Source organism: Manis javanica, chromosome 4, assembly GCF_040802235.1.
Source record: "Manis javanica isolate MJ-LG chromosome 4, MJ_LKY, whole genome shotgun sequence".
In the NCBI taxonomy this organism is placed as follows: domain Eukaryota; kingdom Metazoa; phylum Chordata; class Mammalia; order Pholidota; family Manidae; genus Manis; species Manis javanica.
Genome location: NC_133159.1, coordinates 93613640 through 93639493, shown reverse-complemented (window position 1 = coordinate 93639493; position 25854 = coordinate 93613640). Strand labels below are relative to the sequence as shown.

Here is a 25854-nt window from a genome sequence, read left to right as displayed (position 1 = left end):
TCAAATGATACTATTTTGGACATATGTCCAAATCATTAAAATTGATTCCACTTGAGTGCTTGCCATGGCAATCAGACAAGAAAAAGAGATAAAAGGCATCCACATTGATAAGGAAGAAGTAAAACTGTCACTATTTGCAGACGACATGATACCATATAAAGAAAACACTAAAGGCTCCACTAAAACACTATTGGAACTATTAACTAGATTCAGTAAAGTTGCGGGATACAAAAATCAATATACAGAAATCTGTTGCATTCCTATAAATTAACAGAGAACTAGCAGAAAGAGAAATCAGGAAAACCATTTTTAATGGCATCAAAAAAAATAAAGTAACTAGGACTAAACCTAACCAAGGAGGTGAAAGGCCTGTACTATGAAAACTATATGACACTCATGAGAGAAATTAAAAGACAAAAATCAATAGAAATCTATCCCATCCTCATGGATAGGAAGAATTAATATTGTCAAAATAGCTGTCCCGACCAAAGAAACTTACAGTTTCAATGCAATCCCTATCAAAATACCAATAGCATTTTTCAATGAACTAGAGCAAATAATTCTAAAATTCATATGGAACCACAAAAGACCCTGAATAGCCACAGCAATCTTGAGAAAGAAGAATAAAGCTGATAGTATTATGCACTCTCACTTCAAGATATACTACAAAGCTACAGTAATCAAAACAATATGGTACTGGCAAAAGAACAGACCCACAGATTGATGTAACAGAATTGAGAGCCCCAAAATAAACCCACACATATTGGTCAATTAATATATGATTAAGGAGCCATGAATGTATAATGGAGAAAAGACAGTCTTTTCAATAAATGGTGTTGGGAAACTGGACAGCTATACACAAGGGAATGAAAGTGGATTACTGTCTAATACCATACACAAAAGTAAACTTGAAATGGATCAAAGACCTAAATACAAGACATACAACTCTTAGAAGAAAACATAGGCAAAAATCTCTTGAACATAAGCATGAGAAATTTTTTTTATGGACACATCTCCCCAGGCAAAGGAAACAAAATTAAAAATGTACAAATGGGACTACATAACACTAAAAAGCTTCTGCACAGCAAAGAAGACACCATCAACAAAACAAAAAGGCAACCTATAGTATGGAAGAATGTATCTGTAAACAATTCATAAGGTGTTAACATCCAAAATATATAAAGAACTCATGACTCAACACCAAAGAACCAAATAACCCAATTAAAAAATGGGCAGAGGACCTGAACAGACATTTTTCCAAAGAAGAAAGATGGTCAACAGGCACATGAAAAGATGCTCCACATTGCGAATCATCAGGGAAATGAAAATCAAAACCACAATGAGATATCATCTCACACCAGTTAGAATGGTCACTATCTGAAAGACAAGAAACAAGTACTGGCAAGGACATGGAGAAATGTGAACCCTCCATACTGTTGGTGGGAATGCAAATTGGTATAGCCACTATGGAAAGCAGTATGCAGCTTACTCAAAAAAATGAAAAATGGAAATACCATATGACCCAGAAACTCCACTTCTAGGAATTTATCTAAAGAAAGCAAAAATCTCTGATTCAAAAAGATATATGCACCCCTATATTTATTGTCACATTACTTACAATAGACAAGATATGGAAGCAATCAAAGTGTCCATCAATAGATGAATGTATAAAGAGGATGTGGTACTGTCTTGCCAGTGGGTTTCAGCTACAGGCAAGTTCACTCTTGGTTCTCTGAGATAAAAAAATGACAATGGAACATTCTTCAGGTGAAAGGGTTTATTCCCAATTTTACTCCCAGGGTGGCAGGTCAAAGGCTGGAATCCTGTCCACCTCAGAGAAGTCTGCATGCAGCAAGCTGGTCTCTACCTCTGGGCCTCTCCACCCCGACAGGTATCTCAGTCTCTGCCCTAGGCACTGTCACCACTCCAGCATCTGCTCTCCTGCAGCCGTGCAGCCCAAAGCACTGGGTGAAGCTCTTTATATAAAGTCAATAATAACATATTGCTGACACATGTGCAGTGAGCAAGCCAACCAGTCAGGTGAGAATCCTGCCCATAGGAACTTTCATTTTCTCTACAGGTACATATACCTAATAGAATATTATTCAGCCATAAAAAGGAAATAAATCCTGCCATTTGCAACAACATGGATAGACCTAGAGGGTATTATGCTCAGTGAAATAATCCAGGTGGAGAAAGACGTGGAGAAAGGCAAATACCATACGATTTCACTTACACATGGAATCTAAAAACAAAACAAAATAAAATGAACAAAACAACAGTAGATTCATAGCCACTGAGAAGTGACTGGTGGTTACCATGGGGGAAAAGTAGAATAATGGGCTGGGGGAGGGGGATAAAGGCGCATAAAATCTCAATCATAATATAAGTTGGTCATACAGCATGGAGAATACAGTCAATAGTTCTGTAATATCTTTCTATGTTGACAGATAGTGAAAAATAAAAAAATTAATTTGAAAAATTAATTGTTTTTGTTCTTTTTGCTGTTTTTAATGTGGCTGCTAGAAAATTTTTAAATTATATATTTAAATATAATGCTTACATTATATTTCTATTGGACACCACAGGGATGAAAGTAGTGAATACATGTCCTTTGCCACTGAGCTGAGAAGGCTGCTCTTCTCTCAGGAATGCCTTCCTTCCTGCATGACCTGGACAAGGGTCTCCTTTCAAAGAGCAGCTCCAGGCTCTACACTCAGGCTCTCAAATTATGTGCCTTCAGAGAGTGGTCATTAAAGTTCTTTCCTTAAGAGCAACTTGACTTTCACCTGGGGGATAGGTAGTTGAGCAGGTTTTTGTAGTTATGAGATAATAGCCTAAAGGGCAAACTCCATTTAAGTTGATTTGCAAGCACCAGAGTTCCATAGAGTCACAGCCGAAAAGCACAAAACACCCTACAGCAAATTTCCACTTCATCTAGTGTGGGGAAGTTGGGGTTCCAATGGCCAGGATCCTCACTGAACTTAAACCACCTGATGATGAAACTGACCTGTTGCTAGGCTACCACTTCCACACCTTTAGTAATAAGCTATTATTATACTATATAGAGAACTCGGCCCAGTGCTCTGGGCAGAGGCAGAGATGCTAGTACTCGAACTACCTCTGGGAGAACAGGCCGGATAATAAACCCTTTCACCAGAAAGAACGTTTGCTGTCATTTTCTTTGGTCACATTGAATCTACAGAAAACTTGCCTGGGCCTGAAACCCATTGTCAAGACAATCTAGGTAAATGGGATTAGGTCTGTTAAGATCCAGAACATATTAAAATACACATTATTCATTACATATCTTTCAATAATCACCCTAAATGTAAATGGACTGAATGCACCAATCAAAAGACAAAGAGTCACAGAATGGATAAAAAACAAGAGCCATCTATATGCTGCCTACAAGGGACTCACTTTAAACCCAAAGACATACACAGACTAAAAGTGAAGGGATGGAAAAAGATCTTTCATGCAACTAGTAGGAAGAAAAAAGCAGAAATTGCAGTACTTGTATCAGACAAAATAGATTTCAAAACAAAGAAAGTCACAAGAGACAAAGAAGGATATTACATAATGATAAAGGGGTCAATCTAACACGAAGATATAACCATTATAAATATCTATGCACCCAACATAGGAGCACCAGCATATGTGAAACAAATACTAATAGAATTAAAAGGGGAAATAGAATGTAATGCATTCATTCCAGGAGACTTCAACACTCCACTCACTCCAAAGGACAGATCAACCAGACAGAAAATAAGTAAGGAGACAGAGGCACTAAACAACACATTAAACAGATCAACCTAACAGACACCTACAGAACTCTACACCCAAAGCAGCAGAATACACATTCTTCTCAACTGCACATGGAACATTTTCAAGAATAGATCATATACTAGGCCACAAAAAGAGCCTTGGTAAATTCAAAAAGATTGAAATTGTACCAACCACTTTCTCAGACCACAAAGGTATGAAACTAGAAATAAATTATGCAAAGAAAATGAAAAATCCTACAAACACATGGAGGCTTCACAACATGCTCCTAAATAACCAAAGGATCAATGACCAAATAAAAACAGAAATCAAGCAATATATGGAGACAAATGACAACAATAACTCAACACTGCAAAATCTGTGGGATGTAGCAAAGGCCATGCTAAGAGGAAAGTATATTGCAATATAGGCTTACCTCAGGAAAGAAGAACAATTCATATGAATAGTCTAAACTCATAATTCACGAAACTAGAAAAAGAACAAATGAGGCCCAATGTCAGTAGAAGGAGGGACATACTACAGATTAAAGCAGAAATAAATAAAATCGAGAAGAATAAAACAAAAGAAAGAATCACTGAAAGCAAGATAAACCCTTAGTCAGACTTATCAAGAAAAAAAGAGTCTACACACATAAACAGAATCAGAAATGAGAAAGGAAAAATCACCACAAACACCGCAGAAATACAAAGAATTATTAGAGAATACTATGAAAAATTATATGCTAACAAACTGGATAACCTAGAAGAAATGGACAACTTTCTAGAAAAATACGACCTTCCAAGGCTGACCCAGAAAGAAACAGAAAATCTGAACAGACCAATTACCAGCAACAAAATTGAACTAGTAATCAAAAAACTACCTAAGAACAAAACCCCTGGCCAGATGGCTTCACCACTAAATTTTATCAAACATTTAGTGAAGACCTAATACCTATCCTCCTTAAAGTTTTCCAAAAAGTAGAAAAGGGAATACTTCCAAACTCATCTTGTGAGGCCAGCATTACTCTAATACCAAAACCAGGCAAACACACCACAAAAAAAGAAAATTACAGATCAATATCCCTGATGAACATAGATGCAAAAATACTCAGCAAAATATTAGCAAACTGAATTAAAAAATACATCAAAAAGGGGGCGGAGCCAGGATGGCGGCGTGACTAGAGCAGTAAATCTCCTCCCAAAAACACATAGAGCTATGAAAATATAACAAAGAAAAATCTTCCTAAATTGGAGACCACAGGACACAGGACAACATCCAGGCCACATCCACACCTGCAAGAACCCAGCGCCTTGCGAAGGGGGTAAGATACAAGCCCTGGCCCGGCGGGACCCGAGCGCTCCTCCCCCGAGCTCCCGGCGGGTGGAAAGAAACTGGAGCGGTTTTTTTTTTTTGGCGAGCGCTTTTTGGAAGCCTTAAAGGGATGGGCCCCCATTGCTAGGGAGGCAGGGTGGCGGGACCGGTGAGCAGGTGCCTGGGACCGGCGGCTGAGGACAAAGAATATCTCGCGTTTCTCCCTGCGGGACCGGCAGGCGGGTGCCTGAGACCGGTGCCTGAGGACGGAGGAAATCGCGCGATTTTTCCCCTTTTCTTTTTCTCTTTTTGGCGAGCGCTTTTTGGAAGCCTTAAAGGGACAGGGACCCCAGTGCTAGGGAGGCAGGGTGGCGGGGCTGGTGAGCGGGTGCCTGGGACCGGCGCCTGAGGACAAAGAATATCCCACGTTTTTCCCTGTGGGACCGGTGGGCGGGTGCCTGAGACCGGCACTTGAGGACAGAGGAAATTGCGCGTTTTTCCTCTTTTTTTTTTCTCTTTTCAGCGAGTGCTTTTTGGAAGCCTAAAAGGGACAGGGACCCCGGTGTTAGGGAGGCAGGGCGGCGGGACTGGTGAGCGGGTGCCTGGGACCAGTGCCTGAGGACAAAGAATATCGAGCGTTCCTTCCCTGCGGGACAGGTGGGTGGGTGCTTTTTGGAAGCCTTGAAAGGACAGGGACCCTGGTGCTAGGGAGACAGGGCAGCAGGACCAGTGAGTGGGTGCCTGGGACTGGAACCTGAGGACAAAAAAAAGAAAAAAAAAATCGCTTGCTTTTTCCTTTTTTTTTTTTTCTTTCTTTCTGTTCCCTCTCTCATTGTTGCTGTTGTTGTTTTGGTTGGGAGAGTACTTTTTGGAAGTCTTAAAGGGGCAGGACAGGTCACTTAGACCAGAGGCAGGGAATCTGGAGATCTCTGGGCACCCTAACCCCCTAGGCAGCAAGGAGCACAGAGACCCCTTACGGAGATAAATAGCCTCCTGGGCGCTCCCCCTCCAAACAGGGCTCCACCATTTTGGAGGAACAGCCCCAGCCAGACCAAGCCCACAGCAACAGGGGAGATAAACCCCAAAGCAACTGGGCAGGAAGCAGAGGCCCTGTCTGCGCACAGCTGCCCAGCACAAGCAACTAGAGGTCGCTATTCTCCCAGGAAAAGGCTACAAACCAACAAGAAGGGAAGCTCTTTCAGCGGTCACTTGTACCAGCTCTGCAAACTATCTCTATCACCATGAAAAGGCAAAACTACAGGCAGACAAGGATCACAGAGACAACACCTGAGAAGGAGACAGACCTAACTAGTCCTCCTGAAAAAGAATTCAAAATAAAAATCATGAACATGCTGACAGAGATGCAGAGAAAAATGCAAGAGCAATGGGATGAGATGCAGAGAAAAATGCAAGAGCAGTGGGATGAGATGCAGAGAAAAATGCAAGAGCAGTGGGATGAAGTCCGGAAGGAGATCACAGATGTCAAGAAAGAGATCACAGAAGTGAAACAATCCCTGGAAGGATTTATAAGCAGAATGGATAAGATGCAAGAGGCCATTGAAGGAATAGAAGCCAGAGAACAGGAACGTATAGAAGCTGACATAGAGAGAGATAAAAGGATCTCTAGGAATGAAACAACACTAAGAGAAATATGTGACCAATACAAAAGGAATAACATTCGTATTATAGGGATACCAGAAGAGGAAGAAAGAGGAAAAGGGATAGAAAGTGTCCTTGAAGAAATAATTGCTGAAAACTTCCCCAAACTGGGGGAGGAAATAATCGAACAGACCATGGAAGTACACAGAACCCCCAACAGAAAGGATCCAAGGAGGACAACACCAAGACACATAGTAATTAAAATGGCAAGGATCAAGGACAAGGAAAGAGTTTTAAAGGCAGCTAGAGAGAAAAAGGTCACCTATAAAGGAAAACCCATCAGGCTAACATCAAACTTCTCAACAGAAACCCTACAGGCCAGAAGAGAATGGCATGATATACTTAATGCAATGAAACAGAAGGGCCTTGAACCAAGGATACTGTATCCAGCACGACTATCATTTAAATATGATGGTGGGATTAAACAATTCCCAGACAAGCAAAAGCTGAGGGAATTTGCTTCCCACAAACCACCTCTACAGGGCATCCTACAGGGACTGCTCTAGATGGGAGCACCCCTAAAAAGAGCACAGAACAAAACACACAACATATGAAGAATGGAGGAGGAGGAATAAGAAGGGAGAGAAGAAAAGAATCTCCAGACAGTGTATAGAACAGCTCAATAAGCGAGCTAAGTTAGGCAGTAAGATACTAAAGAAGCTAACCTTGAACCTTTGGTAACCACGAATCTAAAGCCTGCAATGGCAATAAGTACATATCTCTCAATAGTCACCCTAAATGTAAATGGACTTAATGCAGCAATTAAAAGACATGGAGTAATAGAATGGATAAAAAAGCAAGAACCATCTATATGCTGCTTACAAGAAACTCACCTAAAACCCAAAGATATGCATAGACTAAAAGTCAAGGGATGGAAAAACATATTTCAGGCAAACAACAGTGAGAAGAAAGCAGGGGTTGCAGTACTAATATCAGACAAAATAGACTTCAAAACAAAGAAAGTAACAAGAGATAAAGAAGGCCACTACGTAATGATAAAGGGCTCAGTCCAACAAGAGGATATAACCATTCTAAATATATATGCACCCAATACAGGAGCACCAGCATATGTGAAGCAAATACTAACAGAACTAAAGAGGGAAATAGACTGCAATGCATTCATTGTAGGAGACTTCAACACACCACTCACCCCAAAGGATAGATCCACCGGGCAGAAAATAAGTAAAGACACACAGGCACTGAACAACACACTAGAACAGATGGACCTAATAGACATCTATAGAACTCTACATCCAAAAGCAACAGGATATACATTCTTCTCAAGTGCACATGGAACATTCTCCAGAATAGACCACATACTAGCTCACAAAAAGAGCCTCAGTAAATTCCAAAATATTGAAATTCTACCAACCAATTTTTCAGACCACAAAGGTATGAAAGTAGAAATAAATTCTACAGAGAAAACAAAAAGGCTCACAAACACATGGAGGCTTAACAACATGCTACTAAATAATCAATGGATCAATGAACAAATCAAAATAGAGATCAAGGAATATATAGAAACAAATGACAACAACAACACTAAGCCCCAACTTCTGTGGGATGCAGCGAAAGCAGTCTTAAGAGGAAAGTATATAGCAATCCAGGCACACTTGAAGAAGGAAGAACAATCCCAAATGAATAGTCTAACATCACAATTATTAAAACTGGAAAAAGAAGAACAAATGAGGCCTAAAGTCAGCAGAAGGAGGGACATAATAAAGATCAGAGAAGAAATAAACAAAATTGAGAAGAATAAAACAATAGCAAAAATCAACGAAACCAAGAGCTGGTTCTTTGAGAAAATAAACAAAATAGATAAGCCTCTAGCCCAACTTATTAAGAGAAAAAGAGAGTCAACACAAATCAACATAATCAGAAATGAGAATGGAAAAATCACGACAGACTCCACAGAAATACAAAGAATTATTAAAGACTACTATGAAAACCTATATGCCAACAAGCTGAAAAACATACAAGAAATGGACAACTTCCTAGAAAAATACAACCTCCCAAGATTGACCAAGGAAGAAACACAAAAGTTAAACAAACCAATTACAAGCAAAGAAATTGAAACAGTAATCAAAAAACTACCCAAGAACAAAACCCCGGGGCCGGACGGATTTACCTCGGAATTTTATCAGACACACAGAGAAGACATAATACCCATTCTCCTTAAAGTGTTCCACAAAATAGAAGAAGAGGGAATACTCCCAAACTCATTCTATGAGGCCAATATCACTCTAATACCAAAACCAGGCAAAGACCCCACCAAAAAAGAAAATTACAGACCAATATCCCTGATGAATGTAGATGCAAAAATACTCAATAAAATATTAGCAAACAAGTTCAACAGTATATCAAAAGGATCATACACCATGACCAAGTGGGGTTCATCCCAGGGATGCAAGGATGGTACAACATTCGAAAATCCATCAACATCATCTACCACATCAACAAAAAGAAAGACAAAAACCACATGATCATCTCCATAGATGCTGAAAAAGCATTTGACAAAATTCAACATCCATTCATGATAAAAACTCTCAGCAAAATGGGAATAGAGGGCAAGTAGCTCAACATAATAAAGGCCAAATATGATAAACCCACAGCCAGCATTATACTGAACAGCGAGAAGCTGAAAGCATTTCCACTGAGATCGGGAACCAGACAGGGATGCCCACTCTCCCCACTGTTATTTAACATAGTACTGGATGTCCTAGCCACGGCAATCAGACAAAACAAAGAAATACAAGGAATCCAGATTGGTAAAGAAGAAGTTAAACTGTCACTATTTGCAGATGATATGATACTGTACATAAAAAACCCTAAAGACTCCACTCCAAAACTACTAGAACTGATATCGGAATACAGCAAAGTTGCAGGATACAAAATTAACACACAGAAATCTGTAGCTTTCCTATACACTAACAACGAATCAATAGAAAGTGAAATCAGGAAAACAATTCCATTCACCATTGCATCAAACAGAATAAAATACCTAGGAATAAACCTAACCAAAGTGAAAGACTTATACTCTGAAAACTACAAGAAACTCTTAAGAGAAATTAAAGGGGACACTAATAAATGGAAACTCATCCCATGCTCATGGCTAGGAAGAATTAATATTGTCAAAATGGCCATCCTGCCCAAAGCAATATACAGATTTGATGCAATCCCTCTCAAATTACCAGCAACATTCTTCAATGAATTGGAACAAATCATTCAAAAATTCATATGGAAACACCAAAGACCCCGAATAGCCAAAGCAATCCTGAAAAAGAGGAATAAAGTAGGGGGGATCTCACTCCCCAACTTCAAGCTCTACTACAAAGCCATAGTAATCAAGACAATTTGGTACTGGCACAAGAACAGAGCCACAGACCAGTGGAACAGATTAGAGACTCCAGAAATTAACCCAAACATATATGGTCAATTAATATTTGATAAAGGAGCCATGGACATACAATGGCAAAATGACAGTCTCTTCAACAGATGGTGCTGGCAAAACTGGACAGCTACATGTAGGAGAATGAAACTGGACCATTGTCTAACCCCATATACAAAGGTAAACTCAAAATGGATCAAAGACCTGAATGTAAGTCATGAAACCATTAAACTCTTGGAAAAAAACATAGGCAAAAACCTCTTACACATAAACATGAGTGATCTCTTCTTGAACATATCTCCCCGGGCAAGGAAAACAACAGCAAAAATGAGCAAGTGGGACTACATTAAGCTGAAAAGCTTCTGTACAGCGAAAGACACCATCAATAGAACAAAAAGGAACCCTACAGTATGGGAGAATATATTTGAAAATGACAGATCCAATAAAGGCTTGACGTCCAGAATATATAAAGAGCTCACGCGCCTCAACAAACAAAAAACAAATAACCCAATTAAAAAATGGGCAGAGGAACTGAACAGACAGTTCTCCAAAAAAGAAATACAGATGGCCAAGAGACACATGAAAAGATGCTCCACATCGCTAATTATCAGAGAAATGCAAATTAAAACTGCAATGAGGTATCACCTCACACCAGTAAGGATAGCTGCCATCCAAAAGACAAACAACAACAAATGTTGGCGAGGCTGTGGAGAAAGGGGAACCCTCCTACACTGCTGGTGGGAAAGTAAATTAGTTCAACCATTGTGGAAAGCAGTATGGAGGTGCATCAAAATGCTCAAAACAGACCTACCATTTGACCCAGGAATTCCACTCCTAGGAATTTACCCTAAGAACGCAGCAATCAAGTTTGAGAAAGACAGATGCACTCCTATGTTTATCGCAGCACTATTTACAATAGCCAAGAATTGGAAGCAACCTAAATGTCCATCGGTAGATGAATGGATAAAGAAGATGTGGTACATATACACAATGGAATACTACTCAGCCATAAGAAGTGGAAAAATCCAACCATTTACAGCAACATGGATGGAGCTGGAGAGTATTATGCTCAGTGAAATAAGCCAAGTGGAGAAAGAGAAATACCAAATGATTTCACTCATCTGAGGAGTATAGGAACAAAGGAAAAACTGAAGGAACAAAACAGCAGCAGAATTACAGAACCCAAAAATGGACTAACAGGTACCAAAGGGAAAGGAACTGGGGAGGATGGGTGGGCATGGAGGGATAAGGGGGGGGAAGAAGAAGGGGGGTATTAAGATTAGCATGCATGGGGGGAGGGAGAAAGGGGAGGGTGGGCTGCACAACACAGAGAGGACAAGTAGTGACTCTACAACATTTTGCTAAGCTGAGGGACAGTAACCGTAATGTGGTTGTTAGGGGGGACCTGATATAGGGGAGAGCATAGTAAACATAGTATTCTTCATGTAAGTGTAGATTAAAAATTAAAAAAAAAAAAAGAAAGAAAGAAAGAAAAGGGAATTACTCCTTAACAGGATAAAACTCTTGGTAAATCAAAGATCAACGCATGCTTTAAATATCCTTAATGTTGATCACTTAAAGGGTGTCAGATGATCAGCTATGGAGGTACTCTTTTCTGATAATATTCCTTTCTCTTAATTAAAAAAAAAAAAAAAGCAGCTACTGTGTGCTGACCTCCAATGAGTTCTGCACAGTGGTATAGAGGGCATGTCAAAGTGTGGGCAAAGGGTGTGTTTGTTTCTATGCAGGAGATCAAGGCCTAGCTTGGATACCCAGAAAATGAACTAAGATACGATATGAGGAGGAGCTTCCAGCATCAGCACTCTCTGGAGGACTTATGCCGGGGGATGATCATCAAAATGCCTCCACAGGGATCCGGACGATGCTGCGGTTGTGGCTGCATCCAGCCCACTGTCTCCTGGACTGGCCATAGGAATGAGGAGGGAGATGTCTAGGCTGGCATGTGCATACAGTCAGACAACGAATTTGACCGGATCTGTACTGTTGGAACTCAACCAGGAGTTGGGAGGGGTGCAAGTTGTAGCACTCCAAAATCTCATGACTATAGACTATCTATGGTTAAAAGAACATATGGGATGTGAACAGATCCCAGAAATGGGCTGCTTTAATTTGTCTGATGGTTCAAGTACAGTTGGACAATATCCATCATATCATAGATAAATTTTCACAAATGCCTAGGGTGCCTAAATGGTTTTCTTGGCTTCACTGGAGATGGCTGGTAATTATAGATTTGCTTTGTTTATGTCACCGTATTCCTATTATGTTAATATGTGTGTGTAAATTAATTAGTAGTTTAAAACCTATACATACTTAAGGTACTCTACAAGAAGATATGTCAAAGAAATAATCAATCCTCCCATGTTTCCTTCATATGCTACATCTATAGCTTTTCTTCTTCCTTCCTAATTACAACCCTTAAATAGAATTCGTGCCTCATATCGAATTTACCGAGTATCATAATTCCTCCAGGTGGTAAAGATACCTCAAGACAAGTGCTGGGCATAGAAGCCACAAGGCATAAATCTGCAAAGAAGTAAAAAGCTAACCTTTGCAAACAATATGGCTTCTCTCTCACTTACCAACTTTACATTTCCCTGTATGGCCCCGGAAGATGACTGGTTAGCCAGAGACGGGTAAGGTTCCTCAAGGGAGGAACAACCTAAGACAGGCACAGTCGCAGGGGGGCCATCAGGTGAGAATTTGGGGACCAACAGAGGTGAGGCTCAGAACCTCACCCCCCCTGCTTTGAGAGAAATCTTCTGCATCCATGGATGTCTTGCTGCCCTTGTCTAGCCTGGATTAATACTTAGTCCATAGGCACACACCTGATCATCTGATCATCTACATTTGCCTTCTTACAGCACTAATCTATGTTTTCTACCTTTATCTTGCATCTACCTACCACTTCAGCATTTTATTAAAAATAAAAATAATAATAATAATAGGAGAAATGTGGGATCAACATATAAATCAAGTACAAAAATCAAACGAATATTCATATTTGACCTGATTGTTTATAGGTCATATTGCATGATCAAAACCGAAAGTTTCTGTGATGAATGCCCTTGTACTGTTCACCATGTAAGAATTATTCACTATGTAAGAATTCATTCACCATGTAAGAACTTGTTCGTTATGCTTCAGAAGATTGGAGACTGACGAGAATTAGGCTTGAGATGGATTAATGATTGTACATTGAGCGTTGACCCCCCTATACTGAATTTTATTGTTGTTAATAACCATTTGATCAATAAATATGAGAGATGCCCTCTCAAAAAAAAAAAATACATCAAAAAGATCATCCATCATGATCAAGTAGGATTTATTCCAGGGATGCAAGGATGGTACAACATTAGAAAATCCATCAACATCATCCACCACATCAGCAAAAAGAAGGACAAAAAAGGATCATCTCTATAGATGCCAAAAAAGCATTTGACAAAATTCAACATTCATTCATGATAAAAACTCTCAACAAAATGGGTGTAGAGGGCAAGTACCTCAACATAATCAAGGCCGTATATGACAAACCCACAGCCAAAATTATATTTAACAGAGAGAGCTGAAAGCTTTTCCTTTAAGATTGGGAACAAGGCAAGGATGCTCACTTATCCCACTTTTATTCAACATAGTTCTGGAGGTCCTAGCCACGGCAATCAGACAACACAAGGAAACAACAGGCATCCAGATTGGCAAGGAAGAAGTTAAACTGTCCCTGTTTGCAGATGACATGATACTGCACATAAAAAACCCTAAAGAATCCACTCCAAAACTACTAGATCTAATATCTGAATTTAGCAAAGTTGCGGGATACAAAATTAATACACAGAAATCTGTTGCATTCTTATACACTAACGATGAATTAGCAGAAAGAGAAATCAGGAAAACAATTCTATTCACAATTGCATCAAAAAGAAGAAAATACCTAGGAATAAACTTAACCAAGGAAGTAAAAGACCTGTACTCTGAAAACTATGAGACACTCATGAGAGGAATTAAAGAAGATGCCAATAAATGGAAACACATCCTATGCTCATGGATAGGAAGATTTAATATTGTCAAAATGGCCATCCTGCCTAAAGCAATCTACAGATTTCCAGGGTTTCAAACTTCCGGCAAGTTCTCTGGATTCAGTGAGACTGAGGAATGACAATGGAACATTCCTGTGGTAAAAGGGTTTATTACCCAGTTTGCTCTCCCAGCAATTGGCCAAGCACTAGAATCATGTCTGCATCCAACAGTCTGCAAGTCTGTAATCCTCCTTCACCTCTGCCTTTACTCAGAACATTGGGTAGAGATCTTTATATAGTGACTCAGTCAATAATAATTTATTGTCTGCAGGTGTGGAAGCAGTAGCCTAGCAGTAGGCTGGTTACATCATCAAGTAATTTAGATTCAGGTGAGGATCCTGGCCATAGGAACTTCAATTTTCCCCACAGTATGCTACTTTATATTGCAAAAGGGACTTGGCAGATGTGATTAACTGAGGGATCCTGATACAGGAAGATTATCCAAATGTCCCACTCTCAAGCCTTTGATTCCCATTCCTTGGTGCTCCCTTGCCCTCCCTGTCCCAATATCCTCTGCTTCTAGTTTTCTATTCTGCTTCTAATCAATATCTATTTCTGTTTCTAAATAAATCCACCCAGATTGCTTTATTTCAGATTTACTTTTATGTTACTTGCCAAACCTCCATAATAAACATTCCAATTTTCCTTGTCAAGCTATGTATGGAAAGATAGCTAATAAATGTTACAATTAGCTCATGATTTATTATAAACATTCATTTATTCAACAGTACTTAGGGAGTACCAACTATGCCCAAGGCACTGTGCTAGATCTGGCAGAACTCAAGGTAGACATGGTTTCTGCCTTCATTTACAGCCTAGTAAAGAGCAGGATAAAGCAAGTAAACACATGATTGCATAAAGTTACCAGCTGCAGTTAAATGCTGTGATAGAGACAAAGCATGTGCAGTGATAGGGAGTAACAGAGCTGGCCTCTCTTGGTGTCATTTGTCTTGTAAAGGAGCTCATAAAGAACCAAGGTAGGATTAAGGGAGCAGCCCATATAGAGAGACAGCACTCAAAAGACCCAGGAGGGACAAGAGCTTAGTATATTCTAAAACAGGAATAAAACCCATCTGGGCAGAGCACAGTGGGAGGGGAGGTGGTGGTGCAAGATGAAGTTAAAGAGGCAGGCATGGGACAGATGACCTAGGCATTTAAGAGTAATGGCCAACATCACTCTCCCTTTTCTCCTAATGAATAACCTGGAAGGTCTTGGGAGAACACCAAGGGCTAAGTGTTAAGTTTAGCAATCCACCCAGATTAAATAGGTTCTGCAGTTAAAGAATCTCCATTGCTACTGTCCTCATCCAACATATCTTTCCCAAACACCAGTAATCACTTCCTAAATGTTCTCTCACTTAAAGAGAGCCTGGAAAGCTTCTAAGAAACATACCAGTAATTGAAGATTTATCAGTAGAGATGCCACTCCTTTAAGTTTGGATATTTTATCTGAGTATCCTTCACTTTCCAGGAAGCACCTTAAAACATTCTCAGTTAACTCTTTAGTGGGAACTAGTTTTCCAGACTCCTTTTCTTAATGCAACATTTATGCATGCCATCTTGTGCCAGGCAGCCCTGTTTAGGATGCTACATGTTTCCTGGGTATTGAGGACAGGAGAACCCTGGCTCTGCCCTCATGGAGCACAGTCATGGCAAAGTGCTATAGGGAAAATGGAAACTTCATGGCCAGGATTCTCACCCAATTCTAATATCACCCACTGTATACATGTGATGAGGTCATACTTAGCCTGCTGCACAGGAGCCTCCCTGCATACCCATTGGCAGCAAACTGTTTACGGCTGACAGAGTTCCACCTGGTGCTAGGAGCGGAGCTAGAAGTAAAGCAGAGAGCCTAGAGAGCAGGAGAGAGAGCAGCAGTGGAGCCCCATGCGAGGGAGAGGGACGGCAGTCCAGAAAAGAGGGAACCAGGAAAGGGTGGAGAGCAGAGCCTGCACTAAGAAGCAGGAGAGAGTGGAGATGGAGCCATGAATGATGGCAGTGCCTGGGAAGCAGAGGCTGGAGATGAGCCAGAGACTGAGACAGGCAGATGGGAGTCTAGCACTCAACCCACTGCCATGATCAGAAAGCTTGGTATGAGCCCCTTTTTACCCCCAACATTCCATTGTCATTATTCGGTCTCAGTGAATTCACAGTGAACTGGCCTAGAGCGGGAAATCCCTCCTCCTGGAACAACAAGTACTGTGAGGTAAAATGACAGGGAGCAAATGCGAGTGACTCACAAAGGCCCCAGAATGATCTGGGCAAGGAAAGAAGGCTTCAGGGAGGACATGGCACTCAAGCAGGTAACTGAAGGATGTATAGTAGGTGGCCAGATAGTTGTATGTGTGGAGAATGACTGAAGAGGAACATTTCAAGCAGAAGGAGTCCTAATGAATTAGCACTAGAAGAGCTGAGAGAAGTCCTGTGCACAGAGAATGAATGTGAGAATGAGAGAGGACTGGAGGGGTAACTGGCAGGATAGCCTAGGGCTTGGGAGGCCCCAGGAAAAGAATCTGGATTCTATTCTAAGAACAAAGAGAAGCTATTAATGGGTTATAAGCAGAGCAATACTAGCATCAAGTTTGCATTTCAAAAAGATTACTCATGTTTTGGTATGGAGAATGAGACTGGAAGTAAACTAGAGTTGAAGTGAGAGAACATTTAGGAAGTGATCACTAGTGTTCATGAAATATATATTGGATGAGGACGGTAGCAAGGAGATTCCTTAATTGCAGAACCAATTTAATCTCTGCATTTACACTTATTCACAATTCAGATTAAATATCAAGTCTTTATCAGTTGTTCATATATTGGGTATGATTTTTATTCCTCTGCAAAGAAGTAGGGTATTATGTTTTATATAAGTGAAGTTAATTTCAGTTTCAAGCCCCCATTCTTCTTGAAGTTGGAAATTTGATTTCAGTCAATTTGGGGGTCTCTCTACCTCTTCCTTGTTATTGATCTGAACTTGGGGAGGGAGGTATACTGAGATCTTTTACAAGGTGGTTGTAGGGTGAACAATCTGGATTCCTTCTTTGTATTCTACTCTGAAACCCACTGACACATCTTTGTTCCCATCTGACTTATGGTCAGAACTTCACCCAGGCTTCTGCTACCCTCTTTGTCCCATCCTGATACTGCTTCAGATCCACAGGTCCCTACACCATGTCTACATTGTCATCCAAGGATATAGAAAAAGTTCTGCTTCTTCCAAAATAATGTGGCTGTGGTCAACACTCTGGCGTTATCTCAGCCCTCCTACCTCACCATGCCATGTATCTCTCTTCTGCTCTAGAACCACATTCTGTGTGCAGGACCAATAGTTTCCTACTGGATCTTGGGGACAGGCTCAAGAGATATTTTGAAGGAAAATACGATTGTATTTGGGGATTCATATATGTCAAGAGAGACTTCAGGAATGTCTTCTAGATTTTTTTGCATAATAAACTGGACGGTACCTTTCAATGAGACAGGAACCTTGGAAGAGAAACACATGAGGGCAGTGGGCTGGAATCATGAAGTCCCTTTAGACATGATGTAGTCAAAATATTCAAGAAGCAATACTAGGAAGTAATTGGTAATGGGTGTCACGACCCTTCAGGGACCGAAGCAACACACCCAAGGTCTTGATTCTTCTCTAGGCTTTATTGTCTAATCTCTCGTGGCGGTTACAGCAGTTGCTGGGAAGCTCTTCTCCCTCCCGGGGGGCTCCCTTATATTCAGTCACCCAACCAATCGGGGACAGTATCATGTGTGACCTTTAAGCGGATAGGTGTCACGCGCCACTCTAAGCGGGCAACACGAGCTGTGCACGGGTATGGAAGTCTGCTGGGCCAATCCCTAACAGGGAAGAGGGGAAAGGGTGGTGAGCAGGAAATGGGTGCCATCTTCTCCAGCTGGTGACGAGGCTAAAATACCAGGTCTTAGAACTACCACTGGGCAAGGGAGCTGCGGTGGATCAGCCCCGGGACCAAGCCCTGGCCAGGGGCCCGGCCCTCACATCTCCCCCTTCTTTGTTTAATATAATGCGTGGCCTTTGGATCATGCCTGTCTTAGGTTGCCCAGAGTCTGCAGCATTCTTACCCGTCCTCAGGTGGCAGACAGCTCTGGTCTGTGCCCTGTCTTAGGTTGATATGCGCAGCTCCAGATCTTACCCGTCTCTGGCTACTGATCCAACATCTGAAGCCATATATTTGGGGAGACGCCTTCTTCCAGGGCAGCCATCGCTTGCAACAGCACTCGTCTATCCTGTAATTGCTGCCGCCGCACAGAGCAAATTGCCCTGCCAAGGAGCAGCAGTCCGGCGATCACAATCACACCCATAACTCCCACCCCGGACCAAGCCTTTACAGCATCAAACACTGTCATAGCTAATTGAGACATGGAGATAACATTAACAGTGTTAGAGCTAACATTCATGATTTCTAATCTTAGCTGCACGGTAAACTCCTCGAGTTCGCTAGACCAGTTTGTGTTCAGCAAGTGTCCCAGCTGTTGGGATAGGTTTGCAGCCCGAGAGAAGTTGTTGAACAGAATGCTGGAAACACACAGTCCAGTGTAGGAACTGACACAGCCCAAATGCCATGTCTGACCGAGCAAATCCAGTTCTTCCTGAAGAAGGTCCACGCGCTGGTTCACCAAGACTATACCGTTCTTCAAGTGTGTATTAATAAGGTTTTGCTGCGTCAGCGCAGAAGCGGTATCTTGCGACAGGCTGTTCAAAGTCTCTGCTGATAGGTTACTAAGGGGCAGTGGCAGTGGCCATGCCTTTACTACTCCCCATAGCTGTCTCTGCTTGGGTCTTGCTGGCGGCAGGGTCCACCCTAGGATTGTGAGCGCTATCAGCATCAGCATTCTGTTCTTCTGTCCTCGAGTTTTCCACTCGCCTCACGTATCGCTCCGGTACCCAGATAGGTTGGTGTTGGCCCTGCGGGAAAACACAAACAGAGCCTCGGGTCCAGATAAGTACTGGGTCCGGGCCTTTCCAGTTACCTTCCAGCACGTCTTTCCACAGTACTTTGGGTTTCCTGTCAGGGTCAGCAGACTGACTATGTCTTTCAGCTGCACTCTGGCCGTTTATGTCCAATGTCAAAAAATTTAATATAAATAGGATGATATTAAGTTTATCTTTAGGGGATTTGTAGTCTGCCCCTATTCCCCCTTTTTGTTTTATTAGAGTGGCCTTGAGTGTTCTGTGTGTGCACTCTACTACACCCTGTCCTTGAGGGTTGTATGGAATACCCGTTGTATGAGCAATGTTTAGAGTCTGAGTAAATGTCAGAAACGGTTGGGATGTATATGCTGGTCCATTGTCAGTCTTGCAGAGAATGCCTGTAGGCAGTGGGAAATAACATCTCGGACTTTTTCGCCCGTGTGGCAGGAGGCAAAGATTACTCCTGAGCATGTGTCAACGGACACATGAACATACTTCATGTTCCCAAATTCAGGGATGTGTGTGACGTCCATTTGCCACAGGTGGTTTGGTAGTAGTCCTTTTGGGTTTATGCCTTGAGATGGTAGGGGTAGGAGAGCAACGCACCATTTACAGCCAAGGACTATGGCTCTCGCTTGCTCCCTTGTAATAGGATATTTCATCCGTAGGGTGGTGGAATTAACATGAAAGAGCTTGTGGTAATTAGTGGCCTGTTCTACCGGGTCGGCTAAAGCTAGGATGTACGGGCTGCAGGTTAGTTTGTCCGCTCTCCTATTTCCTTTGGCAAGCGGGCCTGGGAGTAGAGTATGAGCCCTGATATGTCCAATAAAGAAAGGATGGACCCGATCCCAGATAAGGTGCTGCAAGCTTCTAAGTGTTCCGGCGACCGGCGATGTCTGTCTAACGTGCCCTGCATTTTCTATAATGGTAACTGAGTTAACTACATATTGACTGTCTGACAGGAGGTTAAATGGCTTGTGGGGAAATAATTTAAAGGCCTGCACCACTGCCAGCAGCTCTACCTGCTGGGTGGATGTCGCTGGGAATGTGAGGGTCCATGATTGTTCATTGGTAACTATTGCAGCAGTGCCATCCTTAGAGCCGTCGGTAAAGATTACCTTAGCCCTAGGAATGGGTTCCCTCCAGGTAGTTTTAGGGAAAGTGATCAGGTTAGCTAGGCAAAACTGGAGCCAGGGGGATTTTGGATAATGATTATCGAAGGTGGCACTAGATATGGTGCAGGCGATAGCCCATGCATCACAGCAGGGGGTAAGACATTCAATTTGTTTTGCCTTATATGGGGTAATGATGGTATTTGGAGGGGCACCGAATGTCTCTGTGGATACCCTGACACCTTTCAAGATCAGCTCGGCCACACTCTGGGGATACCAATCCAGGATCTTCCCAGGCGAATGTGCCAAGTAGACCCATAGCATAGGGCCCTCTTGCCACAGTACGCCTGTGGGGCTATGATTGCTAGGGAGCACTATGAAGGCAATTGGTTTGGAGTAATCAATCCGCTCGACTTGCGCTAACTGCAAGTGTGACTGAACCAATGTTATAGCTTTTCTCGCCTCTTCAGTTAGCGATCGAGGGGAGGCCAAATCAGGTTCTCCCCTCAGGAGGTCATATAAGGGACTTAGCTCTTCATTGGTGAGTTTCAAATATGGACGAACCCAATTAATGTCTCCCAGTAGTTTTTGAAAATCATTTAGAGTTTTCAGGTGATCCGTCCTTATGGTTACCTTTAATGGCCTGGCCATTGTGTTTCCCAATCTCATTCCTAAATATTCCTTTACTTTGGATGTTTGGATCTTTTCAGGGGCTATTTTAAGGTTCCACTCCTCAAAATGTTCCTGCAGGAAACAGAGAGCCAACTCCAGTTGTCTATCCTCTTCACTGCACAGCAAAATGTCGTCCATATAGTGATAGATGATTATCAGGGGAAACTATTTCCTGACAGTTTGTAAGGCCTTCTTTACATACATCTCACACATGGTGGGGCTATTAGCCATGCCCTGTGGCATACTATCCACTCATATCGCTCATCGGGACAACTATGATTCACTGCTGGCACAGTAAAGGCAAACCTTTGACAGTCTCTGGGGTGAAGCGGGATGGAGAAGAAACAGTCTTTGATATCTATCACTATTGAATTTCATCCTCTGGGCAGGGCCACAGGGAGAGGAAGGCCTAATTGTACAGGTCCCATAAGCTCCATCTGTCTGTTCACTGCCCTGAGATCATGGAGTAATCTCCACTTGCCAGACTTTTTCCTAATTACAAAAATAGGTGTGTTCCATGGCGAGGTAGAGGGCTGGAGGTGACCAGCTGCTATCTGTTCTTGTACTAAAGTGTGGGCTGCTTCCTTCTTTTCTTTGGTGAGGGGCCACTGAGGTACCCACATGGGCCTTTTTGACTGCCATGTTATTTCTATAGGCTGTTTTCCCTCAGTGGCCCCAAAGAAAAACCCAATCCTGGTCCTCCGGGCCCTTTGGGCAGTCTCCCTGCTAAAAGGATTGGTTGTTCTTTCCCTTGGAGATCCTTCCCTAGTCCTCTAGTGCCCGCGTACCCCTGTTTTTTCATTATGGCATTAGACTGCTCACTGTAAAAAGTCTCTGTGGTTAGTTTAAAATTCATTTGTGTTAACACATCTCATCCCCATAGGGACATAGGCATTTTTAGGATGTATGGTTGAATAACACCGTGATGCCCCTCTAAGTCCTTCCATGGCAGCGTGGCTGCACTGTACATTGGTGCCTGGGCTATCCCCAGACCTCTCAGTGTTTGTGCAGCTCAATTTAGAGGCCAGTCTTTAGGCCACTCTTCTTCCCTGATGATGCTGCGATCTGCCCTGGTATCTAATAGCCCCACAAACTCCCTGCCTCTAATTTGGATTACATACATAGGCCGGTCCCCTAATTCTAGCATGACACAAGCTAGTGGAGCCCCGGATGACCCAAAGCAGGAGGTCCCCCTTATGACTTTCTTACTGTCAAAATTGTCATGGTTACTTGGAAGCATGAGAATTTGAGCGATGCGGTCTCCTGGATTTATGGCGGTAATGCCTCGTGGGGAGGAGACCATCACCTTTACTATTCCCTCAAAATCTGGATCTATCACTCCAGGATGGACTATCAAGCCTGCTGTAGTGGTGGAACTGCGGCCTAAAAGGAGTCCCACCACCCCCCTCTTTAAGGGCCCCCTGTAATCAGACTCCACTACCTGAACTCCCATTTCTGGGGTCAGTACGAGGTGGGTGGTGGCACGGATGTCCAGTCCGGCACTCCCTGTTGTGGCTCTCCTTGGTTCTCCGCCTCCTTGTGAGTGCTCTGATTGGTCAGGTGATAATGTGTTCGGGGGATCTGCTGAATCACCCCATACATTTGCAGGCCCTGAGGTGTGGGGCCCCGCCTCCCGTTTTTTTGGCTGCTGTGGAGGCAGTGGGCGTCCTTCTACATCGGCCACTGATCTACACTCATTTGCCCAATGGTTCCCTTTTCTGCACCTAGGGCACAGTCGAGGTTGCCTGATGGGTGCGGCATTACCTCCTGGTCCCCTAGCTTGGGGCAGTTCCTCTTCAAGTGACCTGGCTGCTTACAATAGAAGCATGCCCCTGGAGGGGTGGCTCCACCGCGCGCATTGCGCAGTCCTTGAGTTATTGCAGCGGCCATCACTTGCCCTTGAACTACACTATCGTTTATGTCTCTACATACCTTAATATAGGTGTTTAAGTCTTTATTTTTCCATGGCCGAATGGATTCCTTAGACCATTTGTTTGCTTGCTCATACGCTAACTGTTTGACTAAGGGCATGGCTGTTTCTGCATCTCCAAAGATCCTACCAGCAGTTTGCATCAACCTCATGAGAAAATCTGCATAGGGCTCATTAGGCCCCTGCAACACCTTAGAAAGCTGACCCTGTAGATCCCCTGTGCCTTGTAAGGTCTTCCAAGCTCTGACCGCAGCTATAGAAATCTGTAAGTAAACCACGGGAGGGTAGTTGACCTGATTGTGCTGCCCTAAGTAGGGTCCAGAGCCCATTAACATGTCTAGGTTCCATTGATGGTTCCCTGCTGCAATATTACGCCGTGCAGTATCCTGGGAAAACTCCTGCCACGTGGTTTTAAAAGTCAGATACTGTCCTCCGGAGAGAGACACCCTGGCGACATTGGCCCAGTCATCTGGGGTTAGGTTCAAGGAGGCCACTGATTCTACCAGAGACACTGTAAAGGCAGCCTGAGGCCCATAGGTGGTGGCGGCCTCCTTCAGGCTTTTGATTATTTTGAAGTCTACGGGTTGATGATATCTTTGCTGAGTGTTCGGGTCTTCTATTACAGGGAATGCTGCCTGCCCTTCTCTGCATACCCACCTCGCCCAGCCATCTTTTCTCGCTTCCTCAGGGAGCCAGCCGGTACAGTGACAGTGCTGATAAGGTGGCAGCTCGGGCCATGAAGTGAATGGTCCTGGTTTTAATCGCGAGGGTTCGATGGGGGCTGAGGGAGTTACTAGCCCCGCTTTGGCATTATCTGCCTTTAGGGGGCTGTGGTGAGCCTCCCCCTTCTCCCTTGGCTGGAGTCTCAATGGTTCAAGGGAGGGATATAATGACGGGCGTGATGCTCTGCTATTAAACCTGTTCTCTAGCTCGTCCCCTGAAAGTTCCCCGTCTTCATCCTCATCAGATGGCAGTCCCTGTTCAGATCCCCCTTCCGATGCCTTTGCAAAGTCACGCTCTTCTCGTACTTCCTCTAATATTTCCTCCCCCTCTTGGATGGCCTCTCAGCAGCTTGGCTTCTGTCCCTTCAGGCAATTTTTTACTAGACCCCAAATAGGGATTGTCCCTGGCAGAAGGGGCTCCCTCTTGTCTGCCCGGTGTAGGTCATCCCCCAGCCTGTCCCATAAAGGGCTGGTGATCTTTCCTTCATCTAAGAACCATGGGGCATGATTCTCTATAGTGTTCAGGAATGCCCTGGCAGTCTTCGTTTTCAAAGGGGTTCCATTAGCTCTAAGGAGCACTTTCAGAGGTTCCTTGACCCTAAGCCTAGAGGCCTCCATCCCCATCCTCTCTCTAAAGGGGCAAGTATCCTAGTTATGATTTAGATGGACTACGTCGCTAATTCCGCGAACCTTTTTATTTCGTCGCCGCTCTGCGAACCTTCACTGGCACCTCCTCATTCCATATATTATAATAAACAATGACACAAACACTAACAGGACACACACACGACACATAAACACCCACCGCAACTGCCTGCCATCTGCTCTGCCCCGTATACTTTCAGTTTGCTCGCCGATCCACTCACCCTCCTCGGTTCGCTCTCCCGGTCTGGCCAGCCAACCGAATGGCGTCCAGCGACGTTCCTGAAGAGTTACAAGCTCTACTTCATCGGCAGGCACCAGGGTCAGCGGATCAGGTCGCGATGAGATTTAGCAATTCCCAGGTTTCGGCACCACTTGTCGCGACCCTTCAGGGACCGAAGCAACACGCCCAAGGTCTTAATTCTTCTCTAGGCTTTATTGTCTAATCTCTCGTGGCAGTTACAGCAGTTGCCAGGAAGCTCTTCTCCCTCCAGGCGGGCTCCCTTATATTCAGTCACCCAACCAATCTGGGATAGAATCATGCGTGACCTTTAAGTGGATAGGTGTCACGCGCCACTCTAAGCAGGCAGCACGAGCTGTGCACGGGTATGGAAGTCTGCTGGGCCAATCCCCAACAGGGAAGAGGGGAAAGGGTGGTGAGCAGGAAATGGGCGCCATCTTCTCCAGCTGGTGATGAGGCTAAAATACCAGGTCTTAGAACTACCACTGGGCAAGGGAGCTGCGGTGGATCAGCCCCGGGACCGAGCCCTGGCCAGGGGCCCGGCCCTCACAATGGGGGAGTCTGAAGCTTGGAAAAGGTCTGGGATTGAGAACACACACATCACACACATACTGGGTTTCTCAGTATAAAATAGGTGGTATTGGAAAGAGAAAATGTGTAGAGTGAAATGAAAAGAGGGCTTGGGAAAAATTCTGAGCAGTATTCAAAGACTGGGTAGAAGGAGAACCAGCAAAATGGCCATGGAGGTTAAAGGAAAACTAGGAGAATGTCAAGAAACAGAAGTCTCAAGATGAGTGTTTCAAGAAGGTGGGAGTCATAAACAGTGTTAAATGCCACCACTAAGAGATCAAGTAAGATGAAAACTGAAAAGTTCTTTGGATGTAAAAGTCATTGGTGAACCCAGAAAGAGCAATTCCAGGGTATGGAAAAGGCAAAAGCCAGACTAGAGTGAAAAGTCTACAGTGAACACCTGGGTAGTCACTAGACACTTCAGAAGAGTCGTGCCTTTGTTGGAGGACTAAGCCTGCAGTAAAGGCCACTCCAAACCCACTCCAGCAAAGCTTGAGGACAAGCCTCAAAAGGTCCAGCTGATACACAAATAGGTAACTGCCTGATAGAACAAAGTCTACTACTCTTTAACTAAGACAGTAAACTCCAGTGCTCAATAATAAAAATTCACAATTTATAGGATTCAACAAGAAATTATTATACATAAGAAGCAGGAAATCGGGACCTATAACCATGAGAAAAATCAGCCAATAGAAACAAATGCAGAAAGAAAGGGATAACAGAATTAGCAGATTAGCCGACAAGGACTTCACAAGTTATAAATATGCCCATATATTTAAAGGAAAACATAAATATAATGAGAAGTAGAAGATACAACA

The 25854-nt window shown here is 43.1% G+C and overlaps 1 long non-coding RNA gene across 1 annotated transcript in view; it reads right to left on the bottom strand.

The window, feature by feature from the left end:
• LOC140848939 (uncharacterized) overlaps positions 1-25854 on the bottom strand; it is a 39036-nt gene that overhangs the window by 3556 nt on the left and 9626 nt on the right. The gene's annotated exons all lie outside the window — the stretch shown is intronic.